A 6,000-nucleotide genomic window follows, 5' to 3' on the forward strand; every position below is an offset into this window, starting at 1 on the left:
GGGTCTCCCATGCAAAGCCATTATTAACATCTGGCACTGGATGATTCTGCTGTGGGACATCCTGTGCACTGCTGGTTGATGAGCAGTGTCCCTGTCTCCACCCACCAGATGCCAGGAGCACCCTCGCCCACAAGGTGACCACAGACAAAGTCTCCAGACACTAGCAAATGTACGCTGGGGAAGACCAAAATCTCCCCCATCGAGAATTGTTTATGCACACGGCCCACCTAATAACAGCACATGCTTTTTAGGCTAATCATGAGTAACACTACCATTAGTTTATTGAGCACCTTTTCTGGCTTGGGCGTGCTCTGTGGAGCTTTATCCACATTATCTCAGTCCCTCAGAACAACCCTGAAGGGCGCATATAATTATTCTCACTTTACAGAAGAGAAAAATGAAGGTCACGATACTAAAGTACTTTGGGCTAGAGAGACACACCTGGGAGAGACAGATGCGGCTTGGAATGCAGATTCCCCTGGTCCCCTTTCCCGTGAGTTCCAAGAGGGTACGCCACCACCCCCCTAGATGGGACAGAGGAGTTGGGACTGGGTTGGAAATAAGAAAAAGGCCTGAGGACACCCACGTGGCAACAGGGGGTAACAGAAGATCTGCGAGATGTGTGTGTAAGTGATGACCTTCTTCTTGTGCAAAAACAGCCCTTGGCTTCCCCAGCTGCTCTTCTAGCCCTGGCATATCCAGGGATGTATGCACACACACGTGGCCGAGACTTTGCCGGGTGGTCCCCAGCCAGCCACCTGCAAGAGGCACCGCAGCTAAGCTGCATCCGAGTTTCTTCTTCAAGGACCGAGATGCCGTTTTGAAGACCAGCAGTGACTACACTTGGAAGCACGGAGAAGTCAAAACCATGCCCGCCGCTCCCCAACCCCGTTTCAAAACCCCCGTTCCCCTACCTTCCACACTAAAAACTTCCAAAACAATCATTTTAAGAGGGATCTATTTTTGTTTGCATATGAGATTCTGTTTTAAAAAATGCCACAGGCAGAAAATTCAGGCTGCACATTATGTACTTGGTGAATGACAACACAAGGGATGTGGTCTCGTTAAGACGGATAATTGCTCTAATTTTTTTTCTTCATTTTGTGACTCTTTTGGCAGATGTTCTATTGCTCCACCGTGATTCCCGGGCACCTTGGTAACATGCACCGTGACAGTTACAGATGAAGAAACCGGCGGCACCTTCATGACATAAATGTAATAATGGAATAATGATCTTGGGGCGTCCTGACTCCCGAAGAGTCTCCACTGATATTTCACTTGCCGGACCATGTCCCTAAGCCCCGAGCCATTCGCACGCTATCTCCCACCGTTTGCCTTTCCTGGTCCCCGAATCCGCGTGGCAGATGAAAATGTCCAGCTTCCTCTGTGACCCACACAAAAGACTAGTTAGCGTCAGTCTGCACACAGACGCACACTCACTTCATCACACGGCTGTCCTTCATGTCACACGTCCGTGCGCGGGCACACGGACGCACGCTGGGATCCTTCACACGTTTTCCTTTAGGAGGAAAAAAAATATACGAAAACTCATAATCGGTGAAAAGAAAAAGGATCCCGGAGATGCTTTTTCAAGGGACGTGTCCTTGCACTTGTCGGGGGATGCGGGGATCAGCCCCAGAGTTTGTGACCCCTAGGGCTTTACCTGTCATTCACGCAGACCTACAGGGGCTGCGTCCCTCCCGGAAAAGCCAGGAAAACTGTCACAAACAGAGCACCAGGCCCTGATGGAGGACTTACAAAGGCAGATGGGAGCTCTAAAGAAACAGATTTTCGTCCAAGTCACTTATCTGAGTGTGAAACACCCCCTGCCGTGCACATTTAAAAAAAAAATGTTTGAGTGCCAGATTTTTACACATTTGTAGATAAAAAATGCGTGCAAATATATGGCTTCCCTTATGAACGTGGTTATCGGCCCACAAATGAGCCCTCACACTAGTTCTGCAGGATTCACAGTTTTGTGTAAAAGTGGCTTTTTTGTGGCTTCTCCGTGCACAGCTGTGCGGCCCCCTCCCCAAGGTCAGTTCATTTCTTGGGCCTCCGAGGGAGTCCCGGACCCTGGGATCTTTTGTGCAGCCTTATTTGTAAAGCAGCTCTCCTAAGGCCATGCTATTAATTAGGGGATTATCAGCTCCCTGGGGTTGGCGGGTGGACCGTGGCGGGGGGGGGGGGGAATTCCAGGCCCTGGATGTTACCGGGAGTGACCGGGGACAAACCTATTTTGCCCATTAAGGACGGCTAGGCTCTCAGGACAGCACCCTGCTCCCGGGAAGCTGAGTCAGGCTGGACCCGAGCAGGCTGTAGCTGCCCTTCCGGCGTGCGTCCAGCGAACCGGCTGTCTGTGCAGAATACCCCAGCGTGTAGGACGGAGGTCCCCCGAAAATGTGCAAAGACCCAGCATCAGGCTCCGGCAGAATAAGGTGCATCCACCCTCTTGGCAGTTCTGGAAAGACCCAGAACCGGGTGCTCCGGGTGCCAGGCACGATCGAGTAGCAACGCTCAGCACCTCTGGACACAGCTGCCTCTTAAACTAGTGAAATGGAAGCAGCCTACAACCTCTCAGGGAAAATATTCTAAATGAGACAAAAATAGAGCAGATCCTTAATTTGTCATCCCCCCCACCCCCAGCCGCAGTTACACGTACTGGTTCCTTTCAGTGCCGGAAACATCTGTAAAATTGAAAATACACTTGCACAAAGCTGAGTTCGTAGGCTCCGTCGAGTGACACCCCAAACATTTCAGGGGTGATGGACGGGAAGAGAAGAGACACAGCATCAAGGAGGGTCTCTCCATCTTCTGTTGTCTGGGGCTTTTGAAGCATTCCACCTGACAGCTGAAGAATGTAACTAATGATCCTGGGGAAATAATGTGAAACGGTATTTAAATAAGCAGAAAAGCTATGCTGACCCTCAGCCAATACTCATTTACCCAAATTAAAGGCAATGAGAAATCAGAGGCTGTAGGTGACAGAAATGTCTGGGAGTCTGGAAACTCACCTGTATGCCCTCCTGGAACGGGGGCACTTGGGTGAAGGGGGACAGCAGCCACGGCTCCGTGGGCTCCATGGCATGGGCTGCCGGGCAGATGCCCCCTTTTCCCTTCTCCTCCTTGAGGGTCTCATTAAGTCTCAGGCACGAGGATGAGCTTTTCCCTTCCAAACAAGGTTGGCCATGCTTTCATGCTGTTCTCTATTGCCTTGCTGTAAGAAAGAAGATGCCACCAGCATGTTGAGAATGTGTCAGGACCGCGGTGGTCTGCGTGGTGTTGGAAAAGGAGGACAGAGGGTCCTTCCCAAGTGGGGAGGACTGCCTGCTGCCTAACGGGACACAGGATCGGGCTCAAAAGGACAACTTCTGGGTGAGCACATGAGGCGGTTTTCACAAAGAAGATGTCTGTCTTCTTACGGGATGGTACACACAGAAACAAGACCATCTGAACAAGAAGCTGGTGGTCCGGGTGTTCTGTCTGCAAGCCAAGGGATGCCCAGTGTGGCCAGAATGCCACCAAAAGCTAACAGGGAGGCACAGACAGATGCTCCCCAAGAAACTCCAGAAGGAACCAGCCCTGAAGACACCTTGATCTCGGAGTTCTGGTCTCCTACATTCCTGGGGGCTCTTTGTTATAGCAGCCCTAGCAAACTCATACAGATGTCAATATTCACCCACCCTGACTCCCTGTCTCACTCAGCTTGGGCTGCGATAGCACAATGCCATAGACCGGGCACCTTAAACAATAGACATTTATTTCCTGCGATTCTGGAGGCTGGGAGTCTGAGATCCAGGTGGGGCTGAGGCCAGGAGTCTGAGATCCAGGCGGGGCAGAGACTGCTTTCTCCCGAGGCCTCTCTCCTTGGCGTGTAGACACCATCTTTCTCCTGTGTCCTCACATGGTGGAGACAGAGAGCTATGATGTCTCCCCCTCTTCTTCTTTTTTTTTTTTTTTTTGAGAGTTGGAGGATTGTTTAATTAAAATTAAACCAGATCCAAAGGGTAGGTTAATTACCGCAGGTCTTGATCAAGGAGCATTAATAAGAAAGCAAGAACTAAATTGGGAAACAAAACAAAACCATACAATATAAAACAAACAATGAGCAAAAAGACATTTTACCTGTAACCTCTCTAGCAAAGGGATGTGAAGATTTGCTTTTACTTCAACATGTTAAACAGTAGCCTGAGATAGATCTGGGAATATCCCCATCCCCCACCCCCCATTGGCTAAGGGAAGCTTTCCAAACCCTATTGTACTAGGATGCTTTTTTAAAAATTTTTTATTGTTATGTTAATCACCGTACATTACATCATTAGTTCTTGTTGTAGTGTTCCATGATTCATTGTTTGTGCATAACACCCAGTGCTCCACGCAGAACGTGCCCTCTTTAATACCCATCACCAGGCTAACCCATCCCCCTACCCCCCTCCCCTCTAGAACCCTCAGTTTGTTTTCAGAGTCCATCGTCTCTCATGGTTCGTCTCCCCCTCCGACTTACTCCCCTTCATCCTTCCCCTCCTGCTATCTTCTTCTCTTTTTTTTTCTTATCACATATTGCATTATTTGTTTCAGAGGTACAGATCTGTGATTCAACAGTCTTGCACAATTCACAGCGCTCACCATAGCACATACCCTCCCCAATGTCTATCACCCAGCCACCCCATCCCTCCCACCCCCAACAACTCCAGTAACACTCAGTTTGTTCCTGAGATTAAGAATTCCTCATATCAGTGAGGTCATATGATACATGTCTTTCTCTGATTGACTTATTTCGCTCAGCATAACACCCTCCAGTTCCATCCACGTCGTTGCAAATGGCAAGATCTCCTTCCTTTTGATGGCTGCATAATATTCCATTGTGTATATATACCACCTCTTCTTTATCCATTCATCTGTCGATGGACATCTTGGCTCTTTCCACAGTTTGGCTATTGTGGACATTGCTGCTACAAACATGGGGGGGCACATACCCCTTCGGATCCCTACATTTGTATCTTTGGGGTAAATACCCAGTAGTGCAATTGCTGGATCGTAGGGTAGCTCTATTTTCAACTGTTTGAGGAACCTCCATACTGTTTTCCAGAGTGGCTGCACCAGCTTGCATTCCCCCCAGCAGTGTAGGAGGGTTCCCCTTTCTCCACATCCCCGCCAACATCTGTCGTTTCCTGACTTGTTAATTTTAGCCATTCTGACGGGTGTGAGGTGGTATCTCATGGAGGTTTGGATTTGGATTTCCCTGATGCCGAGCGATGTTGAGCACTTTTTCATGTGTCTGTTGGCCATTTGGATGTCTTCTTTGGAAAAATGTCTGTCCATGTCTTCTGCCCATTTCTTGATTGGATTATTTGTTCTTTGGGTGTTGAGTTTGATAAGTTCTTTATAGATTTTGGATACTAGCCCTTTATCTGATAGGTCATTTGCAAATATTTTCTCCCATTCTGTCGGTTGTCTTTGGGTTTTGTGGACTGTTTCTTTTGCTGTGCCAAAGCTTTTTGTCTTGATGAAATCCTGATAGTTCATTTTTGCCCTGGCTTCCCTTGCCTTTGGCGCTGTTTCTAGGAAGAAGTTGCTGTGGCTGAGGTCAAAGAGGTTGCTGCCTCTGTTCTCCTTTAGGATTTTGATGGACTCCTGTCTCACGTTTAGGTCTTTCAACCATTTGGAGTCTATTTTTGTGTGCGGTGTAAGGAAATGGTCCAGTTTCATTCTTCTGCATGTGGCTGTCCAATTTTCCCAACACCATTTGTTGAAGAGACTGTCTTTTTTCCACTGGACATTCTTTCCTGCTTTGTCAAAGATAAGTTGACCATAGAGTTGAGGGTCCATTTCTGGGCTCTCTCTTCTGTTCCATTGATCTATGTGTCTGTTTTTGTGCCAGTACCATACTGTCTTGATGATGACAGCTTTGTAATAGAGCCGGAAGTCCGGAATTATGATGCCGCCAGCTTTGCTTTTCTTTTTCAATATTCCTCTGGCTATTCGGGGTCTCTTCTGGTT

Source organism: Zalophus californianus, chromosome X (genome assembly GCF_009762305.2).
Source record: "Zalophus californianus isolate mZalCal1 chromosome X, mZalCal1.pri.v2, whole genome shotgun sequence".
NCBI lineage: Eukaryota > Metazoa > Chordata > Mammalia > Carnivora > Otariidae > Zalophus > Zalophus californianus.